Source organism: Balearica regulorum, chromosome 5 (assembly GCF_011004875.1).
Source record: "Balearica regulorum gibbericeps isolate bBalReg1 chromosome 5, bBalReg1.pri, whole genome shotgun sequence".
Classification (NCBI taxonomy): Eukaryota; Metazoa; Chordata; class Aves; order Gruiformes; family Gruidae; genus Balearica; species Balearica regulorum.
This window is the reverse complement of record NC_046188.1, coordinates 28,116,313-28,128,559: the sequence shown is the minus strand read 5'-3', so window position 1 is coordinate 28,128,559 and position 12,247 is coordinate 28,116,313.

Sequence of the window (12,247 nt, the reverse complement as noted above, 5' to 3'; positions counted from 1 at the left end):
ACCAGGAAGGTGGAAGAAACTGTCCCATGGGTGAGATATGTTCACCAGATTGCCATCCCTGAAACAAAATAAATTTTATGAGATCTCAATTTTGCTTGAGCAAGAATAACAATGACCACATAAGGAGGTAGTTGTCAGTAATGGGGGATTTCAGGCTGGGTAGGAAGAATGACATCAGATAAAAATATGATTGTCCAATAGTAATGTTAGAAGTCATTCACATCTCCTGCCAAGTTGAAAGGGGTATTTGACTCATAAAGATATTTTTCTTTTTTTTAAAAAAGGTGTAAATTTAGAACTAAAATCTTAGTTATTCAAAATTACACCTTTTGCACAGCACATGTTCTGGTTGCAAGGAAGAAATGGGCCCATGCTGCACCTCAGGACACGGTTTGCACAGCTTTACTGCTGCTCTGGAACAACTCTGCCAAAGCCAACACACGGGAGGATAATCTGTGACCCATCTCCTCCAGCGGAGTTTCAGGCTCTCCCTTTTTCCAGATCTTGTTTTTCTGTTCCGACCGTAAGCCTCCCACACACCTGAAGCTGACTCCTTGCCACCATGACGCACAGCATCTCTCAGAGCACCAGCGGGGTTGGGTGGGCTCTTTCCATTCTTTGTACACTTCCTGTACAAGGGCCCAAACTTTATGTCTATATTATACCTGTCGGCAACACCCAGCTCCTTCTCGGAGCGTTGCTGGCTTGCTCCTCAGGCAGGGGGGATGCGCCTGGCTCCGAGCGGGGAGCAGAGCTCAGCCCATGCCACAGTGCACAGCAGAGGGGAGGTGCAGCTGCACCCCAGGTGAATTTTTCTCTTGCTAAATATTGGCGAGGGAAGGGATTCTTCTTGCATCACCACGGCAAATGTTCCGGCTTCACCTTGAACGCATGTCTCAAATATTTCCATGTTCTCAAGATAACTTCAGAGATAAGGGGTTATTTAACTCTGGCGTTTGTTCTACATGATGTATAACTGCCAAATATTTATGCGATTAACATCTGAATTCAAGCATACTTTAGTAGTTCAAAGATGTGATTAGTCTCACCAGAATATGATTTTTTTAATGGACGTGGCTCCCACTTTCCAGCAAAGATTTAATAGCTGAGTCCTGCAGGGAAGTCTCCATTTACTGAACTTTCATAGCTTTAAAAATATCCTAGGGTACATTTGCTAGCACGCAGCGTGGCACAACACAGAATTTAAATGAAATGTCATGTTCAAAATGAATGAACAAAGTGCGTAGTGTCAATCACTACCCTCGTCCTTTCCTTCTTTTTAGCCAAAATCATACAAATGACCGGTACTGACAATCGGCACGGTTCTGGTACTTGGGAGAAGCATTTTTCCTCTTCAGCCTGAAGATCTGGAACGGGGGGCTCCGGGGCTCCGACCGCACGTTGGGATAGCTCCTCAGCCCTCTCCCCTCCACAGAGCTCTGCTGGCATCTCCAGCATGCGGCGGAGAGGCTCAGGGGCAGACCGGCTCCCTCGGCTGTTTTTGAGCCTCCTCAATCCCAACGCATGTGCGGAGACAGGAGACAGTGGCAATGGCACAGGCCCTTCCCTTTCACCCTGCCAAATACACCTGCGGCGTCTGCTGAGGTCCAGCTCAATGTGGGCAGGCTCTGACCCCTACCAGGCGTCCCAAGGGACCTGGTACACAAGCTTTGGTGAAAGCTCCAGGGCTGCGGGAGCCAGCCATTGGGACTTCCCCTGGACTTCTCCCAGGCTGGTTTTCTTTTAACCAAATGTACTTTTTCCCCCTTCACATCATTGCCCTCAAGATCAAAAAGTGGGTCCTGAGCCACCTAGCAGAGGGCAGAGGCCAATTTTCATGTTGATGCATTTGCAGATGGAGAAATGTAAAAAAGAAAACAGCAGCATCATCTTAAAACCTAAACCCTGCCACCTTCTGCAATTTCTTCACACAGTTAAGTAAACTATGAAAAATAAACAAGTTGGTTGTTATTGTGGGAAGAAAACCCAAACAAACTAGAACATATGGAACATGTTTCTTCCCTAACGATGATGAGGACGGGCGGTGGTCAGCAGAATTGCTTACCACGTGCAACTGAGGGCTCGGACTACAAATCTGATATAAGTAACTGGGTGTGCAATAACTGCAGAATCAGCATCTTGTTTTGAAAAGACTGCTGCAAATCCTGCAGGAACATTTCAGTACTAGATGGTGTTGCTATGGGCACCAGAAGAAAGCTTAATATAAGAGAAACTGTCTTAGGAATTCATGGGGGATGGGTGTAAACAGAATATGTACATAGGAACCAAAATGTCACTGGCACTAAAAAGCAAGTGGCATTTTGGGGGTTTTAATGTTCTGCTAATAACATTTTTGCGTAGGTCTTTCCAGAGGCAAAATATAACCTGGTACCTTTTTTTCAAGTTGCCTAAAGTGAAAGATAGGGGAATACATAGGTATATCTGCATCCTGTGTAGCATACGCTTAAGGAAATCGGGATGCTCTAGATAGATGTAATTTCTCTTTAAAAGCAGATGTTGAAAACAGGAGTGGAAAATGAGGGAAAGAGAAGCACTGCAGTTCCCACTAGTATTCAGGAATAAGGATCCCACACTGCCTTTGAGTACAGTTCAAACTTTAGGCAAAAATCACGTTGGCAAGGGACAGCGGATGATTTAATTCGTGGCTAGATTTCTCCCATTCTGGCTGTCTCTCTGTCAGTGTAGACTACCTAAGTGGATGAAAAGAAAGAAAAAGTAACCAGTGTAGAATAACTGCAAGTATATCTCCAGACAGACAAAGAGAATGCAAAATTAAATTCTCTATGTGAAAAGGATGGGACAATGAGCCCCTCTCCCCAAGATACCTTCAGAGAAGATTCCATTTCAGCACTTGCTTGCTTGCTTGCTTGCATTATTTTTCATTGACGTGTCCCAAAGAAAGCCTGAAAGCCTTTTATTATTTCCTATTTTCTTTTTCTTTTTAGTATGTGGTATAAGTTCTTTTATATATATATATATATTATTTTCCTGCCAATGTTAAAGCAGTTCCCATTTTTCTAGTTTGTTTCTGACACCTAGCTGTGATCAACAATGCTTCCCACTGAATCACTTCTTTCATCTATTCAGCTTCTGTTATTTCCCTTATCTCCTCTCCCCCCTTCACCAGCTTACCTCTCATTAACCCTCAGGGTTCCAAACATATTGTATCTCTTCCAAAGATACATATTTTTATTCAGACATAAGTCATTTTTGCTCGCTAGCCTCAGTTTCCATAATTCCCCAGTAGAATAGCTGTGTGTAGTACATACTTTTTATGGCACAGTGAACAATAAACCCAGACATTAATTTATACTTGTGCATTGTACGCTGTTCCACTTCACCTTTTTGTCCCCCTCTGAACTGATAGTCACATAAAAACTCATTCTTTTCTATCGTAGGAAATATAGCTCAATCCACATGTAAAAATCTGCTTGGCTAGCAGTTTTGTTTGACCAATAAAACTATTATTTTCTAAGAGTCACTTTAACCCACCGCAATATGTTTAAAATCACGTTTTAACTTTAAAGAGTAATGGCAGTGATACATTAAGCTACATTTCTGCTAGTATAAAATATACGGGGAGGTTCTAGGAAATAAGCTCTCTCTTACGTATACCAATATATTTATGCCTCATTTTCAGAGCTGCCTTTACTTTTCTGAGGATGAAAAAAACAGGCAAAACCTAAGAGATCTAACTCCTGAGTTTTAGCTATAACTTTTGTGATTCAAACTGGTGAAAGCAGCTGGAAATATATTCAACTATTCACGTAGACTTCACTTTTTGCTTTCCCTCCAATTAATTAAACCTGGCTCCAATGGTGAAGTCCTTTCCCAGCTAAAATTCATATAAAGTTTTTGGAGATGTGTGTTGTGCAGCATGAGGTGAGAGTGTCTGTTCAGATACAGAGAAGGCTCATTGCTCACTCTGGGAAATAACGTACCTATGTCAATAAGCTTACGCAGGCATCTATATTTAAGAAAAATTAAGGTCATATATAGAATATTATGTAAATAACTTCATAACTAGTAGTGTGTGTGTAAAAAGAAAACATAATTTGGAAAACGTATTTCCAGCATTAATTTCAAGCATTATTAACATTGGCTATAAACAAAGGTTATTTAACACTCATGGAAAGTATTTGTTTTGTTAATACATTAATGGGTGTTTTTATTGGAATCAGATGGGAGTTTTTATGTATCATATGAAAAGATATTAAACTGTGTGAATGGATTAATCTGTCTCAACCTAAAAACTAACGGTTGGACGATTTGATGTTTATAAAACACAAACCAGTTTTTCTTTTTTAATTTGGGCAACACTTCTCCTGATTTTGTTATGTAAATAATCATTATCACTTGACTGTATATAGTATCTTTCACAACAAAACAAAACAAAACAAACCCTTAAAAAATTAATACAGTTTCCATATTTTAAATGAAATGTTTACGCTGGTCTATTGTAACCTTTCTCAAAATGCAGTAAGATTGTAGCACAATTCAATGCAGTCTTTTGAGCAAAAGCAAATTACACCCAAGGACATTCTTATAGACTTCAAAAATAATTGGCGTCACTAAAAATTTCAAGTTCGTGCCAGGAGCAAAATAAATATTTAAGTTACATTGTGTGCAAGTGGTCCTTGCTAATTTAATCCTCAGAGATAGTCCTGTAGAAACAAATCTCTCCTTCATCTTATATTTATTACTTCAAAAGGTTAGTTTTCTATTACAGAGGAACTTATTGCTGCATCAAAGGTTTAATTGAGCTCCTTTTAAAGTATCGTGATTGTCACTATAAAATCATGCATCCTAGTAAGCACGTTTATAGAGAACTTACAGCTTTAAATTTCACTTAGAAAAAAAGCCTTATACTTTCCTGCAGGTTTTGAATGCAGATTTACTATAAAATAAGTGAATAATAATACCAGGTTATTTTGGAAAGTGTTCTTTCATGCAATCACTGCATTTAACACAATCCCAAAATGGCAGCCCAACAGGTGGTCCTTTCACAGCCTTCAGCCCAAACAATCGGAACAAAAAGGACACCAAGAATCGAATGTTCTTCAGGATTTAAAAAGCTGTTCACTTCCCTTTGTTCATTTTCAGATTTAGCCATGTTCATTATTGTTGAGCCACAAATGCAGGACATTCTTTTTTGACATTTTGCCATAAATAGACACTGACTGAGGCTGACTAGCCAGCTAGCTGCTTTGTCACATGCAAGCGGAAACTACTTCTTCACAAAGCGAATGCATTCCTGGTGCCTCAATGGCCCCGGCAAGCACCGGTTGTGACATGCTGCAAATCTGGCAAAGTCTAGGTTAACAAAAGTATGGGTGACAAAGGCTGAAGTTTCTCTTCCTATATTTTCCTCCACAGTAAGTATTTAATTCTGGCCTAATGAATTTGCCTGGAAGACTGGGTGTCACGTTGACAGGCTCTTGAATGTCTGAAAATATACTTCTGCATTGTGGGCTCTCTTTGGAGGTTAGTTAACCGGTAATGATGGACTTCAGGGCCGAAATCTAAGACAAACTACTTGCTTCTTGGTCTTTTAAAAGTTGTGAAAATTCCTCGTTACAGTGATCTCAGTCTCAACATACGTAAGAAAAGATGGGCACAGTCCTATGAGTCTTTAATGATGCAAGGAGCCTTTACAGCCCCCCTCACCGCGCTGCGAGGAATTACGCACACAAGTAACGGGCGCAGAGGCACAGATCAAGCTTTTTTCCCTCATGTGTGTGAATAAATGTGTAAAACGCATGTTTTGTAGAAAAGGCAGAGCTATAATGGTACCTCACTGTTCAAGTATAGTAAGTGAATTTATCTTCAAAATTGTTAATTTACCAATTCAAATCCTCTTCCGCTACTGTATATTTTAAATGTAGTGCTCACAGCTTTTTTCTTTTTTTCTTCCCCCCCCCCTTTTTTTTTGATATCTCCAGCCAAATTCAAAACTTCCAGGCTTTCCCGCTGCTATTACCTTGGGGATGTTCCAACCCCCATGCAAGTCCAGGGCTTCTGATGCCTGCCAGGCTGCAGATGAGACCTGAGTTTGTAGGCAGTCCTGGTGTGCGGTATGAGGGTCTGAAACTAGATCCTTGTTAACCTGTTTGATTACAGCTAGACTCTGTTAACCTCTTACTTTCAGCATGCAATTTTTGGTGGAAAACATGACTTCCTTTAAATTGTCTTATGGAAAAATATGTTGCAGATATAAATAAAAGATTAATGTGTTTTAATTTTAAAACACCTCTATGTCCGGAATTGCTTGTAACAGTAAAAAACATATTTTGAACACCGCTGGTAACAATTCCAGCACATGCACAAGGAAACGCGAGTCCCTCAAGTCCTACTGCTGCCAAAGACAACAGCACGGTCTAGAAGAAAAGAACCTTTAGGTACAGACACAGTCTTGCCTGTTGGCACAGTAGCAGTTAGGTAAGGTGGCAGCTATGCTGAGCAGTGAATTTTTCCACTTCAGTTCAAAAACTTGAAATCAGTAATGAAAAAACACAGTGTTGGATAGGTTGTTGCACGAAGCCGATGCTCGGAGTGGTTTGCCGTCCCGATATTCATTCCATGGTTTTTGTGAGCCGTTGCACGTGGAGGAGCCAGATTACAAATGAACGGAAAGGTGAAAGCTGGGACTTGCTGTTGAGACCCTGAAGATACTTTGGCAAACTCCTTCACCATGGGTCTCCCCTTCCAGGCTCCTGAACCCACCGGGGTTCTCTCGCAAACGAAGCTTCACAGAGGGCAGGGGGTCCTCATAGCGTTCCTCTAAAGGAAGCGGCTCCTGCTTCTCCTCGTACTAGCAAAGATAAAACTGCTCAACTTTTTAATATATGAATTTTAAATTCATAACCCTCATAGATTTCAGGGGGAATCAGCAGAATGTTTGGGCAACCACCAGCCAAAATAGTTGTTGGGTGCTAAATAGTTAATACATGTTGCAGGAGGACTTCGGCTTATTTTAACCACGAAGTACACGCAGGCCAAAAAAGTCAGTTTGTAAAAAAAAAAGAGTACAATGACACAAAAGTGGGACTTGATGCCCTTTCTAATCTTATCCTTATTTTTAGTTTTATTCCAGCTTTATTATCTTTCCAAAATTCCCTAACAACTGTTTTAAATCAAGGTATCTTTCCTAAAGAAAAGTACTTATGCAAAACGTCTACACGTATTTTTGTAAACTCAAGTCCAAGTCTCAAGTTAAAACTCTGGGAAAAAAAATATCTGTTTGAATAGCGGTGCTGGTTTAGGGGAAGAAAAGTAGGAGTCGCAGGACACAGAGAAACTTCATTAGAATAAATCAAACAGCACTGAAAGTCAATTAATGCGGAGGTAGAAGCAGGGAAGCATCCAGCTTTACCTCTCTCCAGACAGCAATAAGTCTCTTGCAAATTTAGCTGTCAGAAATGATTGCTTTGTTTTCGACAAGTGGCATTACTTCCTCTTATACTGGAATTAAAATTGATTGAAATTGATTCATGACTTTTCAATATTTTCTGCACCCCTTCATTCCTTTCAATTTGAAAACATTTCAGTGAAATAAACACAGAAACAATATATATATGGGGTTTTGTTTCTTTTTTTCTTTTTCTTTGAGATGTCTAAGTATTAAGATGAGAGAATGGTATAACTAGTGTTTTTTGACTGGGTAGTAATTCATTTTCCATGAAAGAAATGCTTTCAGAAATGATGCCTTCCTAAGGGAAGAAAGTTTTTTAAAAAAATTTTTATTCATTTTTCCAGGGGGAAAAAAAAAAGGAACAAAATAACTGTAACTTCTTAAGTGGCCACACATGGAAAGGTTCGAATCAGAACAGAAGTTTTGCTGTGCTGCTTGGAAGGGTTTCCCATTTGAAGTCTTGCCCCTGCTTTTGGACTCTCCTGGAGGAAGGGCAGCTAGCCGGCGGTGATGCCAAGCGCTGGGGCCGGCCTGGGAGCGGGGCCAAGGAGGACGAGGAACCTGTGCCGGGCAGGGACACGGGGGGAAAGCAGAGCCTGGCAAAAGCGCGCCGATGGTTCAAGGAGCTCGTGATGACGTTTGATGGTGAAACCGCCTGCAGCGTAGCTCTGCCTGAATTTCTTTGGCGTCGGCAGCTGTAAAGCTGTGTGTGTTTGGATTCAGCTGCAGGGCCAGTTTCCCTAAAGTCTGGCAGCAGCAGAATACAGTATAATTCAGGCATTTTTACTCTGTAGCATTATTAAAACAAGATCCTATTAGAAAGTCTGCTTATTCTTGTCCTAGATACAATATGTGATAGCACCAGTTTAAGTGCAGGACCCAAACACATCCCGAACATTTCTTAATGTATCATAACAGCAACCTTGTAAGACAGCCAGTCTTTATGATCCCCATTTACCTACAGGGAACTGAGGGGTAAGGCATGGAAAGATCAAATGATTTGCACAGAGCTTCACCAGTAAACTGTGGATGTGTCAGGCACTGGACCACTCCCTGCTAAATCTCAACAGAAAACTGTAACCATGAGGAGAACATCCTTTCCCCTAGAATATAGAAGCTTGTATTCAGTTTAATTGATTTTCAGTGTTTCTACTCCCTTGTATTTCAAGTCTTTCCTGACTTCTGGTCAGCTGTAGACCCCCACATGAAACCAGGGTGCCTTGCTGTGAAACAGAGACCCGTGTGTCACCCTTATATAGACCCACTGGCAGCAATCCAAGGACTTCCCTCACCCCAACGGGCTCTTCCACATGTTCAGAGCAGTGAATAATGAGAAGATCTGAGCAAGGGAGAGCAGGTGGGAAAGGTAGCAGTGATTGCATAGCTAAATTGGCAAGAATGGGAGCGACTGAAATAAAGCAGCTGCAGTCATAGGGAAGGTGTTGGGATATGGTGAGGAGTGTTGGATGGTGGAAGGATGGCAGGGTTTCTTTCTTGCCATGAAGGTATGTCTTGTGCTTGGTGATTACTGCCTGATAAACCTGTTTTTTTAACTCTTGCTGTAGTACATCTCTTCCCTCAGAAGGAAGTATGCAGACAAAATTCACTGTTGTCATGCAGCAGATTCTGGATGACTGACAAATTGGAAGGATGTAACAAATATTTTGTAATTACTTGAATCTGTGGAGTTATGAAAATGACTGTAACAATGTCCTTAAAAAATAGATTGTGAAGCTAATTCCTTCCTTAGTTAATTCTTGAACAGCCCTGAACTCTTGTTATAAGACACAGCATGGATATTATTAGAGAGAAAACCAGTTCCTGTAGCCATTGCAGGCAGAATGATGGGGCTCTGTGTCACTAGGAGTCAGAAACACCTTTTGCACTGAGATGTTCTGAGGGACTAATAGTCTGGTTTTCTTCTGCACGGAAACAGCTCTTCTCCAGACAGTTAATGACCTGATACCCTTTAGACTTCTTGGTGTCTGTGTAACCTTCAGCAGCAGCAGCCTGTCGGAGTCATGTAACCAGAATTGGTTCCTTCCTCTCCTGTCAAACTGCTTTTTCTTTGTTTTCATCTCCTCTGTGCTAACAACCCTTCTGTGTAGCATCCTGCAAGGTCAATCTCTGACACTCTCCTTTGGCCCATCTTGTATCACCCTGGTCTCTTCTCTACCTTCACAGCTATCTGTGTTCTGTAAGTGTCTTCTCTTCTGCAGCTCCACCACCTGGAACAACCTTATTTTGTCTCTTGTTGACTCTCTGTCTTGTTTCAAATTGCCTTTGAAACAGCTTTTCACCTATTTTTCTCATTCTCTGCTGCTTGCTTGCCTTGTAATTGCATTAGAGGCACTCAGTGAAACACTTTGGTACAGCTAAAAGACAAATCCAGATACAAAAATCTTATTGTATTAAAGTGCAATTCACAGGCAAGAACAGTCTGCTCTTTGGTATGTGTTATTGTTGTAAAACCAAAGCAGAGGTGAAATGCTCCCAGTAAGTGTGGGGTTTCAACTGATGCTTCCCTCAACCTGTGCTGGAGGGTGTGTCAGTACTGTTTCTCCATGGGTAAGAAGCAATTGGCATCAGCAATTAATAACATAAGGATTTTTAAATACTCCAAAGCATCTTCATTTTGCAGTGTTTTTCATCCTTTGCTGTTGTAATGTAATGACAAAGAATTGTGACTGTTCACTCTAAAGGAGAATCTCTCTTATCCCCACAATGTAACAAATGTTTTTGTCATAAGCTATTGCAATGTGTCAGTGAAGATTTTCCACTGTGCTGAGGAATTCCTGTGTTTTGCTGTCTCACATTAAGCTGTGGTAGATACTCAAGCAAGTATCATGTTTCTTGTTGTGCTCTGTAACTGAAGTTACAGGCAGTACAACCTGCTTAGCTGTGTCATCTGGTCAGGCTGCCTTCCCACAGCAGTAGTTTAGTCTGTATTAAACAGAAGGCTCTTTTTGCCCTCCTCTCCCGTTTTGTGATGCTATTATTTGGTGACATCAAAGTCTGAAAAATTAATGTATACATGAAGGCAACAATCCATACATTTTCCTTCCTTCCCAAGTTTTGGGCAAAGGCTGTAGTTCAGGATTTGAGCTTGTTTGATACTACCTACCCTGTTAGCCAGAGAAGCATGTGGTTAGTAAAACTCCTCGCTAGTTTTCTTCAGCTTTATCAACCGTGGCTGTTGTGATTGATCACTGAATGATTTCCCTGTGTGGTGGCCAAGCAAAGCAGCTGGCATGCTTAAGCAAACATCTACAGGATGATGCTTACCAAATTATGGGCATGAAAGTGTGCCTCTCATTACGGCACTAACTCTGCAGACATCTTGCTTTCTTGCTATTACTTGTGCAGGTTACATGCATGCAGCTCTGACTGTGTAATTCAGAGGTGGGACCGTGGGGTAATTAAGGGCACTTTGTGCACTCTTTCAATGATTCAAGGTCTAGGGTTGATAACAAGTCTTCTGTCTAAAGACAACTACAGTGCAGCTTATTCAGACTACTCCCTGTCTACCCAGAGGGCTCAGAAATGAAACAGAGCAAGAGCTAGCTTTACAGGCCAGTGCTTGGGGAAGACTTGCTCTTGCTATGTGTTCTCACAGCAAGAGAGGAGACTGTTCGGTGGAAAACATCCAGCAAGCTTCTGTTCGTTTTGACAACTCAAAGGGAAGTGGGAAAGTGTCCACAAATGCAAAAATCTGTATGCATAAAATAATGTAGCATATGCATGTACAGCTGTGTGAGATTACATATAGACTTAGTAGAATTACCATAGAACAGGATACAGAGGCATAGCTTTTATTCTCTCACAAGTGTTAGTAGGGGTATAATTCTAGTTTTGAGCCAAATGAGTTTGTGAGAATTTATTTAGCCTGGCTGTTGCTACAAAACTTCATAATAACAGAGCATATTGTAGAACCGGTGAAATAGGTCATAATTAAGTAAGAACTCTTATTATATTTATGTATAAACAACTTATTTGTATTCATAGTGGATTGTCTTCACAAATCTATTCTTGTCTCAGAGCCAAATAGAAATTTAATGTCATTGTTATGTTTAGGTGAACATCACACTCTTATATATATTCCCCTCTGTTTGGCCTTGAATAAAAATCAGAGTAACAATAATATAAATGGTATGAAAGTAGTCATGAACAGTAGCCCATCTGTACTGGACAGAATTCTACAAATCAATTAGATGGTCATAAAAAGCTAAACAGATGTGGATGAATCAACTCTGGAAATAAAATGGATTGAACTCTTATGTTTATTGTTCATGTCTAACCCTTTTTAATAACCAAGATGGGTAAATTACACTAATTAACCTTTAAAAATCTAGATGATTTCTAAATAATAGCTTCAAACAATGTCTATTCTTTTCATTGTTACTTCTAAGTGGTTTGTCCATGACAAGGCAGTTTCATTGGAAGATCTACAGAGGTAGGTGTTTTAAATGTGTTTTTTTCTTTTTTCTGATTTCTCTGTCATTAGACTTTCTACAGTACACACTCCCACCTCTCCCCCATCAGGTAGCTCTTAGAGTCAGAAGAAATCAAATCCATATATCCTGGGAAGGAATGACAAGAAAACTCATCTGCTGGAGGCCACTTGAGTTGGGTCTTACTGCTCTTGGGTGGGATAGATTATCCACCAGGACACCAAATCCTATTCCTAGCCATAAGAATGTGTTACCTGCGCTAGAGCGCTGCTGGCAGCAAAGGCAACGTGTAGCCCAACGCTTCTGGACAGGTTACCTGGGCCCTCAGCAGCCTGCAGGGCTGCAGGTAGTTTTCAGCCACTTT